We start from the raw sequence: 25,817 nt of genomic DNA, 5'->3' as shown, positions 1-25,817 counted from the left end.
AGAAAGAGCTTGTAAAAGAGGAAACTGGATCCAGGACTTAGCTTTGGATTCCATCCTTATAAAAATGTAATATAGTAATGGAAACATATGTTCAAAGATTAATGCAATTCTAAAGGAAACTAGGAAACATCATATGGGAAAAAGTAAATGAATGTAACGCTTATTTATTAATTAACTTATTTAATGGACTATTTTTAAATTCAGTTTTAGATTTACAGAAGATTGAGCAGAACATACAGAGAATTCCCAGATACCCCTCCTCCCTGAACATAGTTTCCCTTATTATTAACATTTTGCATTGGTGTGGAACATTTGTTATCACTGATGAGCCTTTATTCACTCATTATTAACAACCAGAGTTTATAGTTTACATCAGGGTTCACGCCTTGTGTTGTATTGATATATTCTATGGGTTTTGGCAAATGTATAATGACACTATTCACTGTCATAGTATATTTCAGAATAGTTTCACTGCCCTGAAAAACCCTCTGCGCTCCACTTAGTCATCCCATCTTCCCTTCTCCAAACCCCTGGCAACCACTGCTCTTTATGCTGTCTCCATAGTTTCACCTTTTCCAGAATGTCACAGAGGTGGAATCATACAGTATGTAGACTTTTCAAATTGAATTCTTTCACTTAACAATATGCATTTAAGGTTCCTCCACATCTTCTCATGGCTTGATAGCTCATTTACTTTTATTGCTAAATAATATCCTATCATACAGATGTGCCATGATTTACTTATCCATTCATCTATTGAAGGACATTTGGTTGCTTCTAAGTCCCGGCAATTATGAACAAAGCTGCTGTAAACATTCATGTGCAGATTTTTTGTCTGGACATGAGTTTATAACTTATTTGGATATTTCCAGGAATTTTAACATTTATGACAGTTTTATGAAAACTTTATGCTTTAACCTTATGCTTTAATTGACTTAAAATATTAACTAAATTGACAACTTTCTATAAAATGTATATATATATGTATTAGCAAATTTACCTAAAAAACAGTTGGAAGATCTGGATTGTGCTATAATTACTAAAAAATTGCATCAGTAGCCAAAGATATTCCCTCTAAGAAAATTCCAAGCACAGATTCTCTCTATCGATATGTTCAAACTAGTGTTCATGGAACAAATCATTTCAAGCTTAATCATACTCTTCCAGGGCACTAAAAATTTATTTATGAAGCTAGTGTAATTTCAATACCAAAATGCAACAAAGATAGTAAGGTAACAAAGACATAAGCAAATTTTATTTATGAGGCAAGGATGCAAAAATCATAAATAATATACTTACAAAAAGAATTTAGAACATTTATAAGGCATAATGGTATAATCCACCATGACAAAGTTGAGTTTATTTCAGGAAGATAAGTTTGTATTAATATTAAAAAGTATATTAATATAATTTGCCATAATACAAGATTAAAGGAGACCATAAAATTACCTCAAGAGTTGCAGAAAAAGCACTCAATAAAGTATAATATTCATTGATGTTGATGTTCTTGGCAACTTAGAAACAGAAGGCAACTTTCTTAATCTGACTTAAAATCAACAGTTAACTTTATATACAGTGAGAACAAACTGAAGCCTTGATCTCTGAGTTTGGGAAAAGACCAAGATTCTAAGGACTACCTTTTTTGTTCAATATTTTACCAGTGTTTCTAGACAGTGTGGTATGACAAGAAAAAGAAATGTGTTTAAGGATAGAAAAGAACAAAAATGTGAAAACTTATTTGCAAATCATATAATTGTACAAGGAATAACCCAAAGTGCCTACAAATAAATTACTCGAATTAATAAAAGAGGAAGGCAAAGTTGCTAAATGAAAGTCTGTATAGTAAAATAATTACATCCCTATAGAAGAATAATAAATGGTAAGAATACAGACAAAAAAGTTAAAGATACCATTTATAATAGCTCCAAGCATACAAATTATATAAAAACATATCTAACAGAACATGTTCAAGAACTCTATGAGGAGATTTAAAAAATAATTGAAAGATATTAAACAATACCTAAATAAATGAAAAGATAAATTATATTAATTTATCTCCAAATGATTTATAGATTTAGTGCAATCCTAGTCAAAATCATAACATGTTTTTTCCATAACAATTGACAAGTTGATAAAAAATGCATATGTAAATTCAAGAGACTGCATATAAATACAGTCTTGCAAAGAATTGCTCTACTGTATATTAAGACTTATTGCCTAGATACACATGTATAGAAATATGGAAACACTGTGTTATGCACCAGGACCTAACTTAGTGTTGTAGGTCAATTACACTTCAGCAAACAAACAAACAAGCAAACAAACTCATAGAAAAAGAAATAAGATTCGTAATTACCAGAGTTGTGGGGGGTAGGAAGAGGGGAAATTAGATTTAAAAAAAAGACATTATAAAGCTATATTAATTAAGATAATGTGGCATGGATATAGATATAGACCGGCTAATGAAATAAAATGGAGAGCCCAAGAGCAGATGCACACACATATAGACATATATATGACAGGGATGACATGGAGGGTTAGTGGAGGATGGACAATCTTTTTCATAAATTCTATTCAGGACACCTGTATTCATATGAACAACAAATAAAAATCCTACTTTATATCATACATAAAATGAACCCTGGGTTGATTAAAGACCTGAAATTGAAAGGCAAAATTATCAACACAGGAAAATATCTTCATGATATCAGGGTAGGGTATAATCTATATCTATTGACTTCATGTTGGTGTATAAAAAAAGGAAATAATATAATAGTAGACAACCAACAATATTTATTGAATTGAATAGGCCATTCTTTTATGTTTTAAGATGTAGCCACTATGTTGTATACGTTAGCCTTCTTTCCTTAATAAAATACAAAACACTTCAAATGTGAAACAGTATGGCAGTGATATTTTTGTAGCATGGTGCCATGAGAAATACAAAATTTGCAAAAATGTCTCTTTATATGCATTGTGGTAAACTTATAGTATTCAAATACCTAATAGACTTTTCTTTTTTTTAATTGAGGTACAGTTGATTTACAATATTATATAAATTTCAGGTGTAAAACATAGTGATTCACAATTTTTAAAGCTTATATTCCAATTATAGTTATTATAAAATATTGGCTATATTCCCTGTGCTGTACAATGCATCCTTGTAGCTTATTTATTTTATACATAGTAGTTTGTACCTCTTAATCCCCTACACCTATTTTGCCCCTCCCCACTTCCCTCTCCCCACTGGTAACCACAAGTTTGTTCTCTATATCTGTGAGTCTGCTTCTTTTTTGTTATATTCACTAGTTTGTTGTATGTTTTAGATTCCATGTATAAGTGATATACATTATTTGTCTTTCTCTGTCTACCTTATTGCACTAAGCATAAACAAATATCTAACAGGCTTTAAACATTCTTTGCCATTTACTTAATATAACTGTTTCTATTTTGTTATTCAAATAATATCACAAGTTGACATTTTATTTCTAAAATGTAAAAATAAAAATATATGAGAAGAAAGGGAAATAATAAAAATGCCAAATGAGATGAGTTTGTGGACCTTGGAGGATTGTTTTTCTAAGGAGTAAAACATCAAACATGACTTACTTGTTTTATTTTTATTATTTTTAAAATAAATTTATTTATTTATTTATTTATTTTGGCTGTGTTGGGTCTTCATTGCTGTGTACAGGCTTCCTCTAGTTGCGGTGAGTGGGGGCTACTCTTCGTTGTGGTGCACAGGCTTCTCACTGCAGTGGCTTCTCTTGTTGTGGAGCATGGGTTCTAGGCATGCAGGATTCAGTAGTTGTGACACTGGCTTGGTAGTTGTGGTGCACGGGCTTAGTTGCTCCACAGCATGTGGGATCCTCCCAGACGAGGACTCAAACCAGTATCCCTTGCATTGGCAGACAGATTCTTAACTACTGCACCACCAGGGAAGTCCCTGATTTACTTGTTTTAAAGACTACCTTCACTTCTAAAAAGCTACTAAAGCTCAAGTTATTTCTTCAAGTATAATGCTTTTTCTACATAAAATATTGGGTTCTATAGCAAAAATTTTAGAGAGAATTAGTTTTATATGTTCAGCTTAATATTGCAAAAGTTGCATTCCTAAGAAATTTTGTTATTAAAAGTAATTGTTTAACAGGGAAAAAGGAGTTAAGGACTAGAAAGTTTCAATCTTGCAATAACAAAGTGAATTTTTCTATAGGAATTTCAACAATAATAGTGCTTTTTGAGATGTTATGGACTGAACATTTATGTTTCCCCCAAATTCATATGTTGAAGCCCGAACCCCCAATGTAACTGTATTTGGAGATAAGACCTCTGAGGAGGTGATAAAGAATAATGAAGTCATATGGGTGGGCCCGTAACCCAGTAGGGATGGTGTCCTTACAAAGAAGAGTAAGAGACAATAGAGTTCATTCCGCCATGTGAGGACACAATGAAGAGATAACCCTCTGCAAGCCAGGAAGAGAGCTCTCACCAGAAACTGAATCAGCTGCCACCTTGATCTTGGACTTTCCAGACTCCAGAACTGTGAGAAAATTAATTTCTGTTGTTTAAGCCACCCTGTCTATGGTATTTTGTTATGACAGCCTGAGCTGAAAGAGCTAAAAATGCATTGCTGTAAAACCTAAACATCTCTGGTTAAATGTGCCATTTGTGATGCCCTGTATTTGCTCCATAGTAGTGGCCATTTCTATCACCATCAGCAATATAATTAGCATAGTTTCTTATGAACAATATTTATTTCATCCTCATTTTATCATTATTTTATCAGATTTTGCCATTTAACTAACCACCCCAAAACTTAGTGAGTTAAAAATATATACATTTATTTAGCTCATAATCTTCTAGTTCTGGTTTTAGCTGGGATCCTTATGAGTTGGCAGTCACCTGAATGTCAGCTAGGCATATCTGTCTCTGGAGGTGAGTCTGTAGCTAACACTAGCCTATAAGTTTCTCATATTGCTTTGCATTCTTTTATCCCTAGCATTGAACACAGTGTTGGGCAAATTGTGGGAACTTAATAAATACTTGTTGGACAGATGGTACTGAGACAGTGACACTGGACTAGGAATTGACAAGAAAGGTGGAGGTCTTTCAGAGAGCTGACCAGAGTCACTCTTAAGAGAAGGTGTTGGGACCTCTGGGGAGCAAATGGGAATTACATAGAAGGTCTTTGCTAGGAGTTAATCCTTTAAGAACAACCACCCTGGAGCTGCTGGCACCCAGAGCTGCCCTGATGGAAGATTCTGTTGGCAAGAATTGCCTTAATAAAGGCAGGAACTTATTGTTGAAAATCTCCAGTTCATCCCTTGTTGTAGAACATTTACGTACCTCCTCACTAAGGAGACAGTCACAGTTTTATCCTTATAGCAACATACATGAATTTCTCACACAATCTAGTCTTTGTTCTTAATAGAGTTATCCTGTAGCTAGGAAAAAAAAAAACAAAACCACTATGAGTGAAAATTGTTATGAAACACTATCAGGACAGTATTTGGGTGATACGTGAAATATCCACAAGGATCATAACCAAAGTTTGCAAATTATTTTCTTATATATTATTATAGTGGGTGCTTTAAACATCCTTTGTGAGGTGGGTGGGCCAGTGTTATTGTATTATGATTTCACAGGTATGTAAACAGGCTCAGAGGCTCACAGGACCTGCTCTAGCTTAAGACCAATAATTAGTGAAACCAAGATTCAAATAAAATAGGATTCCAATCCAAATTATTGGGTTAGCCAAAAAGTTTGTTTTGGTTTTTCCGTAACATCTTATGGAAAAACCTGACTGAACATTTTGGCCAACCCAATACTTTCCTCAAGGCAATGTTGCATCTCCAAAAGCAAAACTACAGTTCGAAAAATAAAGGATGTTTTTCGAAGTTTTGTTCCAAAGTCTGAGACGCGCGGTTGTGGCCAGTGGGGAGGAACTATTTGTGTGAAGATACTTGTGAAACTCAATAGCCTATTTGCTAATTTTCTTTTGAGAGAGAGCTTTGAGGGCAGATACTTGAGACATGCTTGCAGAAAAATCCTTCAGAATTTCTCTTTTACATTCAGCTTAACACCTACTTACAAGCGGGTTTATGCTGAACTTATGTTAGTAATATAATGAAATTTTATTTTTATTTTATTTATTTATTTTTGGCTGCTTTTGGGTCTTCGTTGTTGCACGTGGACTTTCTCCAGTTGCGGTGAGTGGGGGCTACTCTTCGTTGCAGTGCGCGGGCTTCTCATTATTACGGTGGCTTCTCTTGTTGCGGAGCACGGGCTCTACACGCGCGGGCTTCAGCAGCTGTGGCTCGCGGGCTCTAGAGCACAGGCTCAAAAGTTTTGGCGCACAGGCTTAGCTGCTCCATGGCATGTGGGATCTTCCCCTACCAGGGCTTGAACCCCTGTCCCCTGCATTGGCAGGTGGATTCTTAACCACTGCACCACCAGGGAAGCCCCTGGCCTGTATTTTTTATACCTAGAACATTAGGTTTAAACTAAATTAAGGAGAGTCCTCGGTCTTTGGAGAGACACTTTATAACAGGGATTTATAACATAATCATCCATGTAAATTATACATTTAAAATCTATTTCTTAGGACTTGGAATTTCACTAGCTTTTCCAGTAGTTTACAGTTACTGTACCTTCACTTTAAAGACATTGCTGGTCATGTTTATGATTCATTTGAAGTCTGACTCCGTTTAGGAATGAAAACCCCAAACAGTGTATTTATTGTTCTATAGAAAAATGCCATCTGCTTAGAGTGATTCCCTGTAAGATGTGGATTCAGAACTCCTTTTTTTTGGAACAACCCGCTTTAGCTCTGGATTGGCTGTGTCCTGTCCGGTGGCCTGCGGACAGGACGAATTTTCAGGTTGCTCATCCGCTAAACTTGCACAGACCTTCTGTCGCCGCTGCCAACCGCACGTGCGCTGCTGGTTCAGGGCTGTTCCGGTGTGGCGCTGTCCGGCCTGGGGGAAAGGATGATAAAGAAGAGTAGATGCCTGAGGACTTGGCTCTACTTGTAAAAACCTGAACCACAGAGGAGCCAATGAATGGCAACATCCTTAAGTGGGGCGTGAGGGATGTGGCTGAAGAAAACTGCACCACGCTGCCCCTGATACGTTGGTATGCATTTAGAGATCCACTCCGAAACCTGGGGGCTTCTGAAGGTTTTCTCTATGAAGCATTTGTAAATACAGTCTCTTAACGTTTTCTTAAAAAACTGCATTGTGGTGAGAATCTGGCAATATATTCATCCGCTTGCATCTCGACATACTGAGGTTCACCCACAAATTGACTCCCATGAAAAATCCCGTGGGAAAGAAGAGAGGAAACACCCTTAAAGCAGTAGCCTCCAATGTTGAGAGGAAAACAGAAAAAAAGAGAAAAAAGTAGTAGAAAAAGACAAAAAGTCATCTGAAAGCAAAGGAGAACAGAGAGAGAAAGATTGCAAAGAAATGGGGACACGTGAGGGTTAAAAGAAGGAAAATACTTTGAGGGAAACAACTTATATATCATCGGAAAGTCAGTTTACCCTTTTTGAAAACTACCTACCCAAGAACTTTTCTATTTTTGAAATCACCTCTATTTATTCTTCACAGTCACTTCTTCTTACTCATGCCACCTTGTTTGATGGTACCACATACACACCAGTTTAGGCAGATACCATAGAAAAAAAGAAAGATATGAGGAAAAGGGGAAGGGAACAAATACTGTGTGTTGGACACTGTGCAGAATGTCATAACTATAAATGTATTAGATGTGTTTACATATGAGGAAGAAGAAATTTAAACAAAAGATTGAAAAGATTCTAACTAGTTAGATTGATAAGGAATGAATCATACAGCTCATGGAAATTTATAGGACCTTACTGTTCTTTTATTTTTGCTGTAATCCCAACACTTTATTGGCATCTTTGAGAAGAATGGCATGTACTTAGAACCAATTTGATTTATAGGTGGAGGGTTACTACTAATATGTACACAATTTGCATTTTAATAGAAAGTCTGTCAATAGTAAAATACCCTAATAAAATAGTCTCTCTCAAATACGCCAAGGTAGATTGAGCACCATACATTGTCCTATGTTTTGCCTAATCTGTTTTACCTGCTCCACTAGGGACCATCCTATTTCCATTTCCTTCCTTTCTTCCTTCCCTCCCACCTCCCTCTTTTCTCCCCTTCTTCCTTTCTCCTCCTTTCCCTCTGTCTCTTTTTCTTTTGGGATAATCCTAGTCATCTCCCTTTTTGGTTGACTCATATTTTTTTTCTTTACACCATCACTGAAATGCTGTAGAAGGAGAGTGTCATGAAAAGATTAGCACATGAAATACAATCCCCTGACATACTGTATTCACACAATGCCTGTTTTGAGGAATTGTACAGAAGGTTTGGTCAATGTCACAATGCTCAGAATGTTCCTATTTTCAGATAATAAATGTTATCTCCAAGGGTGTGATTTAGATGTCTAACCTGTGAGAGCAGGTTCCTCATTACCTCTTGATCACTGTGGTTACACTGTGCTGTGTTTTATTTCCAGATCCGGGCATCTTTCCTCAGGCCACCACAGAACATGGAAATTGCAGGTAGTATACACACAGCTCTTCCATTGTTTCTAGCAAGCAGTTTGGCCTAGAATGAGAATTTTAAATCACAGATAATGCCACAGCTTTACAAACCCAGTTGTTAAATCTTCCTCTCTAAGACTGTTATATGCTGGGGCTTGTAGAGGAGATACTGATTGGCTTCAATGTGGGGTCGGTTTAGGTGTGGAGGTAGTTTGTGTTTAACATTCTTCTGGGAAAAGTCCCACTCACCCATGGGAAAGGAAATCACAAGTTTGGAAGGTCAGCCACCTCTTGACCAGGGGAAGGAGGGAAGGTGGGCTGGGGGATGGCTGAGGCCAAAGGAAGAGGATAACAGTGAGCTAAGTTTCTCTTTCCCTTTCCCAACCCTGGGCTCTTCACAGAAAAGTTACCTTCATACTGTGATGCACAGGGTTTAAAAATTCTGCGACTCACTTTAAAATTCCCCAAAGAATGGTAAGCAATATATTTCTAGTGCCTTTAAGCTTACTATATATGTTTTCATATATATTATTTTATTTGATCCTCATGAGACCTTTATGAATTATCTCCTATCCCCATTTTTGGGAGAGGAACAAAGACTGTGAGAAACTGTGTTGCTCTCAAGTCCACACAGTAAGTCAACAAATTTTCATTGGCACCTACTGTGTGTCAGGCATGATGCTAAGTAAGTAAGAGTAGAGCCAGGGTGGAGAAAAACGTTTTAGAATTCCCAGTCTCCAATCCTGTCCTGTTCCATGGTGCCTTGCTTCCTGATGAGTATAGTTGACAAAACTCTTCCTGGGCTTCCAGCCACATTTCTTTCTTAATGGGTAAAATTTTCCCTTCTTCCCTATTAAAATATATTAATAGTCAATGCTACTTATTTCTGATTGTGTCATTCCACTTATTAGAATGTAAACTTCCTGAGGAAAAGGATCATTTTTGTATTTGTTGTTGTTTTTATTTTATTTTATAGCATCCATAGCACAGTGTTGCTCACATTAATTGTACAATACAGAATCACTGTATATATAAAGTTCCATAAATGTAATCAGTAGCCTGTGGATAGTTATAAAGTAAAATATGATATTTTTGAGGGGAGGAGATGAAAATTAGCTTGAGCTGCTCTCTTCTGAGGCATTTAATTATTTTAATCGACTGACATTCAATTCTGAAACATAAAGGAGGTGGAAGTAAGATTTGTCACAATATGTGGGACAAATATAATCTTACTCATAAAAATATAGTTAAATTATTTTGAATATTCAGGTTTATAGTTTGACCTTGGAGATACGTGTGTGTGTGTGTGTGTGTGTGTGTGTGTGTGTGTGTGTGTGTGTGTGTGTGTGTGTAGGAAAAGAATGTAATACTAATTAAATCCAGAATTGGAAGAAATGGGACCCGGGGACAGGGAGGCTGCAGCATTCTTTCATCCAAAGCAATCCCAAGAGCAAACCTTTATGAGAGAGTTTAGTTTTCTGAGTGAGCTGATGAGCTCACCCTTCCTTTTCACTTTCCTTTCCAAATTACAAAGCTGAAAAGCATTGTCAGTGGAAGCACCCTGTTAAGTCAGTGATCTATAACACCCTATCCTACCCTAGTTTTTGTTCCTTAAGTGCCACTTAACCATTTGGGAAAATTAACGTGACATTCCAAACATAGTCACTAAATTTTCACATGTTCACACTCAATTGCAAACAGGTTCTGAGTGATATATAATTACTGTACCCAAGGGGGTCCAGACAAAAGTTCAGGTATTTCCTGTCCACACTCTACATCTCAGCCTTTTGTACACTTAGAGCCAGGGAACCTGATACGAGAACATTCTCCAACAGAATCTGGGGCTTAAGAGCCCTAAAATAAAAATTCTGAGTGTGTGTGTGTGTGTGTGTGTGTGTGTGTGTGTGTGTGTGTGTTGGATCAGAAAGGCCAGAAAGGGAGGGAAACAGGGAAGCAGAAGAAAAAGCCATTATATGAAAACTCTATTAAAGTAGTGAAATTCTTTAAGAAGTACATCAAAAATAAAATTTGAATATTCTGCTGCAATTGAAATGGATAAACTAGGTCTATGTACCAATATGGATAGGTTAGATGAAAAATAATATTTAATAAAAATCCAACTTGCACAAAAATATTTAGCAATGCACTAAGTAAAAAACTCCCAAAATTACATTTAGATGTATATATGTGTAGCATGATTATTTTTTAAATGCCTTGAGTTATACATATATAAATATATGTAAATATATTTATAAATATATATATGTATAATGAATTCTGGGTAATGATTTTCTGGGGACAGGAAGGGTAGGGAACAAAACTGGGGAAAGGTGAATTGAGTTTTAATATTTTATTTCCTTTAGTGAAGAAAAAAGATTAGTGTCAAATGTGGCAGACAAATAATATTTTTAAATTATGAGTGGTGGTTCCATGGGCATGGTTGTTCTATATATATATATAAATTAACAATAAAAAGTGTACTTTTTTAATATCGTTCATATGTTGAGAAAATTGATGGGTAATAAAACTTTGGAGGTTTATGATGTACATTGCAAAAAGGAAAAATCCATCTCATTTTTAAGTGTTCTGCTAAGACTTGTAATTAAAGGAGTGATAACTGTTTTTGATTGAAGTTTAGTTGATTTACAGTGTTGTGTGAGTTTCTGCTGTACAGCACAGTGATTCAGTTATACATATGCATACATTCTTTTTAATATTTTTTCCATTATGGTTTATTACAAGATATTTAATATAGTTCCCTGTGCTGTACAGTAGGTCTTTGTTGTTTATCTATTCTGTATATAATAGTTTGCATCTGCTAATCCCAAACTCCTAGTCCTTCCCTCCCCCACCCCCACTACCCCTTGGCAACCACAAGTCTGTTCTCTATGTCTGTGAGACTGTTTTTGTTTCATAGATAAGTTCATTTTATCATATTTTAGATTCCACATATAAGTGATATAATATGGTATTGTCTTTCTCTTTCTGACTTACTTCACTTAGTATGATAATCTCTAGGTCCCTCCATGTTGCTGCGAATGGCATTATTTCATTCTTTTTTATGGCTGAGTAATATTCCATTGTGTATATGTACCACATCCTCTTTATCCATTCATCTGTTGATGGACATCTGGGTTGTTTCCATGTCTTGGCTATTGTGAATAATGCTGCTATGAACATCGGGATGCATGAATCTTTTTGAATTATAGTTTTGGCAGTGATGGTATTTTGTTTAAAACTCTTTGCCACATTACTTACTACTTGAGTCCCACTGATTATACTAATACTTTACTATTGCATTAGGAAAGATTTTTTGGTATTCACTTCAGTGTTCAATGCTGATGCATTAACTTAGGTGTTTTGTTTTCCATTCCTGAGAAGAAGTGATAATGCACTTTCATTTTTATATTTTCTTTCATTCATTATCTGTGCAGTTGTGGAATTTGCAATAAATTTGGGAAGAAAAAGAAACCCTCTTTCAAATCTTTGTTGTAGGAAGAGTGAGGTTGGGTCTAATCCTGCCTCCACTGGTCACGTCCTGCTTTTGGAATTAGCCTGACATCTGACCTCTGGATGGGCTGCATGAGATGCGAGGCTTCATGGTATTCTTTCTCCTTTACTTTGTGTTTCCTTGCTTGAGATTTTAATCCCTCAAACTTAAAAATTAAAAAAAAATGTTTTATTTAAAAAATGTTTTATTTATTTAAATGTTTTATTTAAAAAATGTTTTATTTAAATGTTTTATTTATTTATTTATTATTTATTTAAAAAAACATTTATTAAAAATGTTTATTTATTTTATTTATTTATTTATTTATTTATTTACTTTCCTTGTTAAAAAAATGAAAAATAATGGTACCCATAGTAAAAAATGGGACTCTTTCCCTTGTTTCCCACTGTTTGCCCCTCTAGTGTCTTTTATTCTTTTGAATTTTATGTATTTTTTTATACAGCAAGTTCTTATTAGTCATCGATTTTATACACATCAGTGCATACATGTCAATCTCAGTTGCCCAATTCAGCACACCACCATCCCCACCGCCCTGCGGCTTTCCCTCCTTGGTGTCCATACGTTTGTTCTCTATATCTGTGTCTCAGCTTCTGCCCTGCAAACCGGTTCATCTGTACCATTTTTCTAGGTTCCACATACTTGTGTTAATATATGCTATTTATTTTTCTCTTTCTGACTTACTTCACTATGTATGACAGTCTCTAAATCCATCCATGTCTCAACAAATGACTCAGTTTCATTCCTTTTTATGGCTGAGTAATATTCCATTGTATATATGTACCACAACATCTTTATCCATTCGTCTGTCGATGGGCATTTAGTTTCCTTCCATGACCTGCCTATTGTAAATACTGCTGCAGTGAACATTGGGGTGGATGTGTCTTTTTGAATTATGGTTTTCTCTGGGTATATGTCCAGTAGTGGGATTGCTGGATCATATGGTAATTCTATTCTTAGTTTTTTAAGGAACCTCCATACTGAACTCCATAGTGCCTAGATCAATTTACTCCTACCAACAGTGAAAGAGGGTTCCCTTTTCTCCACACCCTCTCCAGCATTTGTTGTTTGTAGATTTTCTGATGATGCCCATTCTAACTGGTGTGAGGTGATACCTCATTGCAGTTTTGATTTGCATTTCTCTAATAATTAGTGATGTTGAGCAGCTTTTCATGTGCTTCTTGGCCATCTGTATGTCTTCTTTGGAGAAATGTCTATTTAGCTCTTCTGCACATTTTTGGATTTGGTTGTTTGTTTCTTTAATATTGAGCTGCATGACTCTTTATATATTTTGGAGATTAATCCTTCATCCATTGATTCGTTAGCAAATATTTTCTCCCATTCTGAGGGTTGTCTTTTCGTCTTGTTTATGGTTTCCTTTGCTGTGCAAAAGGTTTTAAGTTTCATTAGGTCCCATTTGTTTATTTTTGTTTTTATTTCCATTACTCTAGGAGGTGGATCAAGAAATATCTTGCAGTGATTTATGTCAAAGAATGTTCTTCCTATGTTTTCCTCTAAGAGTTTTATAGTGTCTGTTCTTACATTTAGGTCTTGAATCCATTTTGAGTTTATTTTTGTGCATGGTGTTAGGGAGTGTTCTAATTTCATTCTTTTACATGTAGCTGTCCAGTTTTCCCAGCACCACTTGTTGAAGAGGCTGTCTTTTCTCCATTGTATATCCTTGCCTCCTTTGTCATAGATTAGTTGACCATAGGTGCATGGGTTTATCTCTGGGCTTTCTATCTTGTTCTATTGATCTATGTTTCTGTTTTTGTGCCATTACCATATTGTCTTGATTACTGTAGCTTTGTAGTATAGACTGAAGTCAGGGAGTCTGATTCCTCCAGCTCCGTTTTTTTCCCTCAAGACTGCTTTGGCTATTCGGGGTCTTTTGTGTCTCCATACAAATTTTAAGATTTTTTGTTCTAGTTCCATAAAAAATGCCATTGGTAATTTGATAGGGATTGCACTGAATCTGTAGATTGCTTTGGGTAGTGTAGTCATTTTCACAATATTGATTCTTCCAATCCAAGAACATGGTATATCTCTCCATCTGTTGCTATCATCTTTAATTTCTTTCATCAGTGTCCTATAGTTTTCTGCATACAGGTCTTTTGTCTCCCTAGGTAGGTTTATTCCTAGGTATCTTATTCGTTTTGTTGCAGTGGTAAATGGGAGTGTGTCCTTAATTTCTCTTTCAGATTTTTCATCATTAGTATATAAGAATGCGAGAGATTTCTGTGCATTAATTTTCTATCCTGCAACTTTACCAAATTCATTGATTAGCTCTAGTAGTTTTCTGGTGGCATCCTTAGGATACTCTATGTATAGTATCATGTCATCTGCAAACAGTGACAGTTTTAATTATTCTTTTCCAATTTGTATTCCTTTTATTTCTTTTTCTTCTCTGATTGCCGTGGCTAGGACTTCCAAAAATATGTTGAATAATAGTGGTGAGAGTGGACACCCTTGTCTTGTTCCTGATTTTAGAGGAAATGGTTTCAGTTTTTCACCATTGAGAATGATGTTTGCTGTGGGTTTGTTGTATATGGTCTTTATTATGTTGAGGTAGGTTCCCTCTATGCCCACTTTCTGGAGAGGTTTTATCATAAATAGGTGTTGAATTTTGTTAAAAGCTTTTCTTGCATCTATTGAGATTATCATATGTTTTTTATTCTTCAATTTGTTAATATGGTGTATCACACTGATTGATTTGCGTATATTGAAGAATCCTTGCATCCCTGGGATAAATCCCACTTGATCATGGTGTATGATCCTTTTAATATGTTGTTGGATTTTGTTTGCTCGTATTTTGTTGAGGATTTTTGCATCTATATTCATCAGTGATATTGGCCTGTAATTTTCTTTTTTTGTAGTATCTTTGTCTGGTTTTGGTATCAGGGTGATGGTGGCCTCGTAGAATGAGTTTGGGAGTGTTCCTTTCTCTGCAATTTTTGGAAGAGTTTGAGAAGGATGGGTGTTAGCTGTTCTCGAAATGTTTGATAGAATTCCCCTGTGAAGCCATCTGGTCCTGGACTTTTGTTTGTTGGAAGATTTTTAATCACAGTTTCAATTTCATTACTTGTGATTGGTCTGTTCATGTTTTCTATTTCTTCCCGGTTCAGTCTTGGAAGGTTATACCTTTCTAAGAATTTGTCCATTTCTTCCATGTTGTCCATTTTATTGGCATAGAGTTGCTTGCAGTAGTCTCTTAGGATGCTTTGTATTTCTCCAGTGTCTGTTGTAACTGCTCCTTTTTCATTTCTAATTTTATTGATTTGAGTCCTCTCCCTCTTCTTCTTGATGAATCTGGCTAATGGTTTATCAATTTTATCTTCTCTAAAGAGAACCTTTTAGTTTTATTGATCTTTGCTATTGTTTTCTTTGTTTCTATTTCATTTATTTCTGCTCTGATCTTTATGATTTCTTTCCTTCTACTAACTTTGGGTTTTGTTTTTTCTTCTTTCTCTAGTTCCTTTAGGTGTAAGGTTAGATTGTTTATTTGAGATGTTTCTTGTTCCTTGAGGTGGGCTTGTATAGCTATAAACTTCCCTGTTAGAACTGCTTTTGCTGCATCACATAGGTTTTGGATCATCGTATTTTCATTGTCATTTGTCTCTAGGTATTTTTTAATTTCCTCTTTGATTTCTTAGGTGATCTCTTGGTTATTTAGTACTGTATTGTTTAGCCTCCATGTGTTTGTGGTTTTTACATTTTTTTCCCTGTAATTCATTTCTAATCTCATAGCATTGTGGTCAGAAAAGATGCTTGATATGATTTCAATTTTCTTAAATTTACTGAGGCTTGATCTGTGACCCATGATGTGATCTATCCTGGAGAATGTTCCATGCGCACTTGAGAAGAAAGTGTAATCTGCAGTTTTCGGATGGAATGTCCTATAAATATCAATTAAATCTATCTGGTCTATTCTGTCATTGAAAGTTTCTGTTTCCTTATTTATTTTCATTTTGGATGATTTGTCCATTGGTGTAAGTAGGTGTTAAAGTCCCCCACTATTATTGTGTTTCTGTCAATTTCCTCTTTTATAGCTGTTAGCAGTTGCCTTATGTATTGAGGTGCTCCTATGTTGGGTGCATATATATTTATAATTGTTATATCTTCTTCTTGGATTGATCGCTTGATCATTATGTAGTGTCCTTCCTTGTCTCTTGTAACATTCTTTATTTTAAAGTCTATTTTATCTGATATGAGTATGCTACTCCAGCTTTCTTTTAATTTCCATTTGCATGGAATATCTTTTTCCATCCCCTCACTTTCAGTCTGTATGTGTCCCTAGGTCTGAAGTGGGTCTCTTGTAGACAGCATATATATGGGTCTTGTTTTTGTGTCCATTCAGCAAGCCTGTTTCTTTTGGTTGGAGCATTTAATACATTCACGTTTAAGGTAATTATCGATATGTATGTTCCTACGACCATTTTCTTAATTGTTTTGGGTTTATTTATGTAGGTCCTTTTCTTCTCTTGTGTTTCCCACTTAGAGAAGTTCCTTTAGCATTTGTTGTAGAGCTGGTTTGGTGGTGCTGAATTCTCTTAGAGTTTGCTTGTCTCTAAGCTTTTGATTTCTCCGTTGAATCTGAATGAGATCCTTGCCGGTAAAGTAATCTTGGTTGTAGGTTCTTCCCTTTCATCACTTTAAGTATATCATGCCACTCCCTTCTGGCTTGTAGAGTTTCTGCTGAGAAATCAGCTGTTAACCTAATGGGAGTTCCCTTTTACGTTATTCATCGTTTTTCCCTTGCTGCTTTCAATAATTTTTCTTTGTAGTTAATTTTTGCCAATTTGAGTACTGTGTGTCTCCTTGGGTTTATCCTGTATGGGACTCTCTGAGCTTCCTGGACTTGGGCAGTTATTTCCTTTCCCATATTAGGGAAGTTTTCAACTATAATCTCTTCAAATATTTTCTGTGGTCCTTTCTCTCTCTCTTCTCCTTCTGGGATCCCTATAATGCGAATGTTGTTGCATTTAATGTTGTCCCAGTGGTCTCTTAAGCTGTCTTCATTTCTTTTCATTCTTTTTCCTTTATTCTGTTCCACAGCAGTGAATTCCACCATTCTGTCTTCCAGGTCATTTATCCGTTCTTCTGCCTCAGTTATTCTGCTATTGATTCCTTCTAGTGTAGTTTTCATTTCAGTTATTTTATTGTTCATCTCTGTTTGTTTGTTCTTTAATTCTTCTAAGTCTTTGTTAAACATTTCTTGCATCTTCTCGACCTTTGCCTCCATTCTTTTTCCGAGGTCCTGTATCATCTTCACTATCATTATTCTGAGTTCTTTTTCTGGAAGGTTGCCTATCTCCACTTCATTTAGTTGTTTTTCTGGGGTTTTATCTTGTTCCTTCATCTGGTATATAGCCCTCTGACTTTTCATCTATCTTTCTGTGAATGTGGTTTTTGTTCCACAGGCTGCAGGATTGTAGTTCTTCTTGCTTCTGCTGTCTGCCCTCTCCCCCTGTAGTGTCTTTTCTGCAGTCTTATTTGCCACTAATTGTTCTGTAGTTGGAAAATTATTGTATCCACAGATAAGACATTTTCTAAGGAGGTGAAACTTTTCCTCTGTACTTTTCACTTCCATATTATTTCTCCCTTCTCCCCTCCGCCCTCTCACCCTTTCTAAGCAAAACGTCTTGTTCACTGTTGTCTTCTTATCATTTGACGTCACTGCTACTGTAGAGCATTTGTATATCTACTAGCTCATGCTTTAAGACAGAATATTCCTCAGTATCCAAGGGAATGATGCTATTTATAATGGTAAAGAAATGGGCAATGGGATCAAATTCCAGTGACACTGCTCAGAACTGGTCAAATCTCATCTTAAATCTAAATATAGCTCTCTCCTTTTGGCCAAAAAAATATCTTTAAATAGGAGGTACATCAAATTTTACCTTAGGAATTGAAGATATTTGTTGAAGCTAAGACCTTACTGGACAAGAAAAGATGTTTCAGCCTTGCAGCACTTGCAATATTATACAAGAAAAGCTGCTAGTAGTGCTGGCATTTAAAAAATTAAAAATCTTTAATAATTTGTTTTTTAAATTCCTTCCTATTGTGACCAAAAGATAAGCATTTTTTCATATTTTTAATTCCTTGGCATATGGTATAAACAAATTTCATACAAATTCAACAATTTGATATAAGTGAGAATGATGTGTGTGTGTGTGTCTGTGTGGGGTTTTTTTTGTTTTGTTTTAAACTGGCAGGTTTCCTATTTCCCATAGATTTTTAAGAAATCTTAGGAATCTTAACAACTTTTGGTAGAAAAAAATCCTGGTGAGCCCATTAGAGACTTACTCTGTTTAAAGAAAACCAGGTTTTTTGTTTGTTTGTTATAGACACTACTAACACTGTGCTTTAACAACTTAAAAACTTTGAATGGACAGGAAAATTTTTTACATACTATTTACATCTGTGTTAACATATATAGCAGTAAAATGAAAGTTAAATTTTAGTGAAAAAAGTGTCTTGATTTCAAATGCTTACAGGGGAATGACAATCTGAAAACAAGAGAAAAGTTAAGGAAATTAAGTTTTGAGGTTATATTGATAATTAATTGCATGTGTTTCCTGTCACCCTGCTTCATCTCTCCTCAGCAACGTCTTTTTCTATGTTGACCATCTCCAGGGTCCTTCCAATTGGAATAAATCCTTATATTATGATGGTACCTAGATTATCCACTGCTAGACATTTTATAAGTTGAAATCATTCTAGTTTCGAATAGTAGGTTGTGGAACATAATAGTTACCTCTGTGTTTACCAGTGTGTGCTTTATAGAGTATTAGAACTGAGAGCAAGTCTGTGAATAAAAGGGCTCTGGGGCCAAAGGAATGTGGGAAATAGTTCATATCATGTTTTCTCTTGGAAATTCATAATGAACTTAAGTATAATTAAAGAACTGATATCTGGAGTATAAAAACTTGTTTAACTTGTTTAATTACTGATTTCTAAGACAATAGACCCATTAAGTTTAATGTTATTGAGCTAATGTTCTGAGACCCATCATTTAAGAAGCAGTAGATTAATCAGATTTTTATATATGAATGGTTTTGGAAGTTAATTTTTCAGGCTATTTCCTTACCTTGCATTTTGTTTTTTTCTCTTGTCATATTTGTAAATTACCTCCAGTGTAGGGAATTATTTCTAGCAAAATGTAATTGAAAGCAGATACCTCAATCTCAGTGTTTACTAAGCTACCATGCGCAGAAAGGAATCTGTTAATAAAAGATCAATAATATCATCAAAAGCTAGCATTGTCATTTAAAACTCTTCTTATTAGTTCATTTTTAAAAATTCAGGGTAATAGAATTTGAAATTTTAAAACTTAATATTGGTAAATATGAGATACTTTGAAAAGAATGCAAACAATAATTGGAAATGAATGTATTACAAATTACAGCCTAGGAAAGGTTTCTAGGAAGAAGTAACTGCCTATTTCTTGACCTAACCCAAGGTGTTAGTTATGGTTAAAAAGTATTACCAGGAGGGGAGCAAAACTGAAAACATTAGCTTGGCCTTACTCAAAGTTAGAATTTTTGTAATCCTAATTTGCCATATCTTAAAGGATAAAAGAACTGTAATGTCACATAGAATAATTTGAAGAATAATAATGGTTTGATAAAGTGGGTAAATGGGTTACATATTAGTACAAATGGGAAAAAAATAGGGCTTACTAAAAAGAATTAAAAGGAAACACAAGAATAAATAAAGACATATCTAAAATGTTTTAATTCATGGAAAATGTGAGCAAGATCCTTAATTCCTCAAATTCAGAACATGTACAATAGAGCAGCTCTCTTTGAATCTTGAAGTTTGAAATAGTAGTAGGATCAAAGGGGACACTTTACATAACAATCAGAGAGGCTGAAGATGTAAATGAGTTCAAGGGAGATTCTAAGATATTCATGAATAGCCTGTGATTTTAAAAAATGTTGTAGCTACCTCAAATGGTTATTGTAGATGAATAATGTTTAAATGAGTAAGATTCATATTGCTGACTTTCTGATCAATATAATGAAGTATTTAAGAGCATGGCCTCTGGAGTATAACTGCCTCGTTTGTCATCGCAACTTCTCCATTTATGTGTGATGTTTGGATGTTCCTAACTTCTCTAATCTCATTATTTTCATCTGTAAAATGGGGAAAATAACGGAACCTCTCTCACTGGTTTGTTGTAAAGTTCTTAGCACAGTGCCAGGTACACAGGAAGTAGATTAAAAAATGTTAACTATTGTGATACTATTATAAAATGCATGATTGGTGATACTTCACTGAACTTTTAAGGACAAGAAATCCCCAGTCACTCCTCAGAGCTATACTAAAAGACCAGATATTGAGCTTGGAGGAAACTGGCAAGATCTACCATATTTTTAACCTCTTACATAATATTCCCGATAGTACAATTTTGAAATTATATAACTATTTTGAAGTTTATTATATGTCCAAATCTGCCATCAATGTGCTTGATAATATTCTGTGCCCCATAGTTTTGTCATCTCAATTATTTATTATAAGAAGCATCCCTGAGCATTTTAATTTAACTTCTTTTATTACTTCTTTGCAACTATTTATTTACCTCTGGACTGGAAGAGAATCCTTTGCCTTGCCCCTAGTGATCAAATTCTTTCATTTTTAATTTTGTCTGATGTGATGGTAGAAGAAGAAAGTTGCTTTTCCTTAACTATTGAAGTTTTCTGAGTGTATTTACTGTAAGTAGTGAACTTTACTTCTGCAATTACAGCTTATTTGATTGAATTTTCCACTGACTGAACAAAACATCTGTCCTGCTGGGACCATGCATAGACTCTGATCTGGGTACAATATGCTGTTAAAATATAGTAACATCTGCAGTCCATTAATTTCTAAAGCAATAGGCAAGTTGGGCTTCCAAAGGGGTTCAGGCAAGTTTATACTTGGGAATTCTGTTTCTTTGCTTTCTGTCTAAATGGACTGAGACAACTCATGCTTTCTGCCTTGTTTAATAAAGAAATATAAAAAATAAACAGTATTTGATTTGATATTCTATTTTATTCTGACTACACTAACTATCCTCAGAGAGAATAGAAGTAACAATGGTGAGAAGGCACTTATACTGACATCAGGATGCAGTTACTGGATTGCTAAGTGATATGAAGATATTTTGTGATAATAGCACTTTTATGTGGACTTCTTTAAAAATTAAGTCTAAGGATGCTTGAAAGGTGGGAAAGAGGATCCTGGGAATGTAAGAGTTTTAAATTTTTCCTGAAAGTACAGTGAAAGACTGTCATCATGACCTTTGTTTCTTGTTCCTTACAGAAATATTCTAGTCAATATAGAAATATTTCTCTAGTAAAGTCTAGATATCATTTTCTGCACCTTTACGTTTTAGAAAAAACAGGTGAGGCATAAAGAAATCATACAGAAGGAATAATGTTGACATAAAGAGGCTCACTGCAGCTGCCAATGAAGGCCACTCATTTCTTAGGTAGATTTTTGAGCCACCATATCATTTTACCTAAGTTTGACTTGTATTTCTCAATCAATAACCAAGGTCACTCCAATGTTCAAAATATAACATACTGTCCATTAAAGTCTGTGTTAGAAAATTAGGGTTGTAGAAATGGTTCATGTTTACCTGTGTTTTCCATGCTTCCCTGCAGTCCTGGTTGCCTTGTGAGTGGTCTCTGACCATGAGATGTGGTTAGAAGTAAAGGATGCTACTTCCAAGGCTGTTCTTTCAGCCTTCTCTGTTCCCCTCCCTAGTCAGCCTTGGAGGTCAAGTGCTCTAGATGGCAAAGCTACAATGTAAGAGGGCTTCTTTACTTACATCAGGCAGGCCCATCAATAAAAAATAAATATTTTTAGTATTAAATTTCTGAGACTTAGGTCTGTTGTAACACATATTAAGCATCTCAACATCATTACTAAGTGTAATGTATAATCCTAGTTAGGTAGTTATGATTGTATCTGTGAGAGTGAATGTTATTTAAGAGGGATTACCCATGGATCTCTGAATATTTAGCACTTTCTAAATTATGTGTTATGTCTGTTCCTCAGTTCAATAAGATACAGCATTTGTACTTACACATGTACAAACATATATATACGTATTTTGAAAATGGCCTGTTTGGTTGCCAGCTTAGCAGCCCAGAGACAAACATATCACAACTATTTTTGTGACGGGGGGAGAGAGCCTAGGAGTGGGCTCAGGAAGCCTCATTAAAGGATGACCTTGTAAATGGACAGAAGTCAGAACAAGAGAATCGTCAAGTGTCAAGGAAGGGGTGAAATGTCCTTCTGAGGAGCATTCCCTGAGAGAAGGCTTTCAGGAGTCCAGAGCAACCATGAGGCTCAGAGGAAAAATCGGGCCATGTCATTGTTCCTTTGGGACCTGCTGTGTACAAACTGCCAGGTTAATATTGAAGGCTCTTTCTTCTTCCCTCTTACAGATATGGATGGAAACACACTGATGGGGAAGGACTGGGCCCCTTGAGGTAATCTGATGCACTTTCTCTACCACTTTTGCACATCTTAAATGGGTTTTAAACATCCCAAAATGTCTACAATGTGTTCATTTCCTGTGGTGGATTTACAGTGTGTGACAGGAAATCCATTTCTTTTCCTGTAAATGCTAAATTCATTAACTTGGCCCAGAATTCAGGCTCAATCTTTGCACTTGCTGTCATAGCAACCGGTGTCGGCACTTTTTTTTCCTGTCTATTTTTTTCCTCCCACTGGAAACAGGGTAGTCGCATGTTGCAGCAAGAACTGTACGCCATCAAAAAAATATTTTAAAGGCACCTAATGCTGTCACACCAAGATCTCTTCACACCATCACCTCTGTAGACTATATACTTCATAAATCCATTATCACATTATAGACCACAGCATTCTAAACCAGCAGAGTATGGCATTCTGTGAGATCTCTTCATTAGATGGTTTCTTTTTCTCTTTTTCAAATTTATTCACATCAGTGAGAGCTATTTGAAATAATGGGTGTAATGGATTTTTCTTCCCCATCTAACAAAATGCTCTACAGAGCAGTGATTATCATTGGAGGCAAGTCCTGGACAAGGTACTTGACTTAAATGATCTAAATGCTTTTATGTCTCTTAATAATGTCATATTACAATTCCACACGCACTGGAGTATCATCTGCTTTCTGCCTAAAAAAAGAATGCCACAAACGTTGTCCTGGTTTCTAAATAGCAGAGGGAATAATTATAAAAAGCAAAACAAAGGGAATGATTTTCCCTGCCCTGAATACTAGTAGGGTTGGTTTGGTGTGGTGGCTGAAAGAGGAAGAAAAAATAAAAGCTCACTTGGTGTGCTTGCCTGAGCCTTAGGAGGTCTTATTTTTTATTTTATTTTATTTTTTTTGTGGTACGCGGGCCTCTCACTGTCGTGGCCTCTCCCGTTGCGGAGCACAGGCTCCGGACGCGCGGGCTCAGCGGCCATGGCTCACGGGCCTAGCCGCTCCGTGGCATGCGGGGTCTTCCCGGACCGGGGCACAAACCCGCGTCCCCTGCATCGGCAGGCGGACTCTCAACCACTGCGCCACCAGGGAAGCCCAGGAGGTCTTATTTTTGAGGTCCAATGTGCGGTATACTTAGCACATATCCTGTTGGTAGGGTTTTGGGCATACCTACACCAATTCACAGAGGAAATTATATAAACACAGGGAAATTGTAAGACTTTGTCATAGCAGAGCTAGTTACTAAATAGCAACAATCATCAGAATTGTATGTACTAAGGGGCAAGGCCCATGTGGTTTAATTCACTCCCACTATTTAACTTTCATTTTAAATGTAGTATCCAGAAACTACTTTGAGGTGGGAGACTACTCCAAGAAGAAAGAGCCATTAAGTTATAAGTGCAAAGCAGATATATCATAAAGGCTGAAGAATGGGTGATGGCTTATGGTCCTTTTTTTTTTTTTTGCGGTACGCGGGCTTCTCACTGCTGTGGCTTCTCCCTCTGCGGAGCACAGGCTCCGGATGCGCAGGCCCAGCAGCCATGGCTCATGGGCCCAGCCACTCCACAGCATGTGGGATCCTCCCGGACCGGGGCACGAACCCGTGTCCCCTGCATCGGCAGGCGGACTCTCAACCACTGCGCCACCAGGGAAGCCCTTATGGTCCTTTTTACTTTTTTTTTTTCCTGGCTTCTTTATGTTCTCTTTTACCTTCCCTCACAACTGAGATAGTTTACCTTTCATGATTATCTCATTTCCCTCTATATTCTTAGGTCTGAAATAAATCCATGTCTGTACAATAAGATTCCACTATTGTATATTTCCATTTCTCTCTTTCTCAAATTATTTCCTTTATTAACCATTATTGTGCTCACCCAGTAAACTAGGGTTGAAGTCTTAGTAATGTACTTTAGTAAGCAAAGACACCTGTAATCCAGATAATGCAAATACTATTTAAAAAGTAGAGCGTTTTAAGCTTTGCATTGAGATTGTATTCAGCTATCCAAGGTTTGCTAAGATATTGCATGGATTAGGAAGTATTTCATTGAAATAAGTATGAGAAAAACTTTGAACAATAAAGCTGAAATATATAAGGCAGATATAAAACCTAAGAAAGGTATGGTGAGAGTACACTCAGAATCAATAAAAGCTTAAAGAGCTATAGACCAGGGAGATACAGCAGCAGATACAAATTGTAAAAACTGACACCTCTCCTCAGGCACCCGATCTAGTGCCTGAGAATTGCAACAGTAAAGATCTATATAATGTGCACATCAATTATATGTGCTAGTAGAAGAGGAGCTGACTAAACGGGAAATACTTCCCAGGGGACTGGGACTTCATAGAGAAGTAAAGGAAGGGTTCAGGGTTGAAGACAGAGGTGGGGGAGGGAGGGGCATTCTAAGACCTGAGAAATGCAAGAACTATGTCACTTGTCAGAAAGCTCTTCCTGGGACCGGCTTTGGCTAAGGCAGGGTAGTGTGAAAGTGACACTTCAGGATGTCGAATGAAGAGGAATCAGTCGTTTGGCCATCTGGGGGAAGATGAATGGGTCAAATATTGAGGGACTGTAGTAGGATAGCAGTTGTGAAATGGCAAGTAAAGGAAAGATATTAGTTATTTTAAGAAAAACAAAAGGTAATGGAATTGAATGATTAATTAAATCTAAGACATATATGTAATAATTTCAAAATCAATATTTGTAAAAGAAAAAAGCTCTCTATAGTTGCAATCTTTTGTTTTCATTGAAAGTTATGACTTTCCCCCATTCTTCTGGAAATAGCTCTCATCTTCCCTTGAGAACCTTCTCCTTGATTCCAACCAAGTAGTTTTCGTGGTGGCTCCCTTGGCTTCCTTCCTTCCTTTTCCTGACCTGGGGGTGGCCACATGACCTACGCTTGTCCAATCAGGGCTCTGCACCTCCTAGCTAGTTTGGTTAAAGGGGTAGATAAGTGGCCCAAGACAGGCCTTGCTCTATGCGGTTGGAGTTGTAAAGATTGCACCTCAGAGCTGCAGGTGGCCATATTCCCCAGTAAAGATAAAGCCTGGGAGAATAGAGCTGACAAGCAGTGAGCAGCCAGGGTGAGGTGTGCGTGCACACTTCAGACATGGAGAAAGAGAGACAAAGAGACAGAGACAATGGCTTCGGCATCTGAATCCTTCATTACAGTCCCCAAAGTCTGTAAAGCTGTCTCGACTTCTGCATTTCTTCACTGAGTCAAAGAATTGGCCCGGTATCCACCCAACGGACTCTTATTTTCATAAGATAG

The 25,817-nt window shown here is 36.3% G+C and overlaps 1 pseudogene; it reads right to left on the bottom strand.

Annotated features, from left to right (window-relative positions):
- The window catches only part of LOC132437145 (CWF19-like protein 1), a 105,652-nt pseudogene that overhangs the window by 4,410 nt on the left and 75,425 nt on the right, over positions 1 to 25,817 (bottom strand).

The sequence above is a fragment of the Delphinus delphis genome, chromosome 14, assembly GCF_949987515.2.
Source record: "Delphinus delphis chromosome 14, mDelDel1.2, whole genome shotgun sequence".
In the NCBI taxonomy this organism is placed as follows: domain Eukaryota; kingdom Metazoa; phylum Chordata; class Mammalia; order Artiodactyla; family Delphinidae; genus Delphinus; species Delphinus delphis.
Note: the sequence above shows the minus strand (reverse complement) of the source record. Positions and strands in the feature narration are given on the sequence as shown.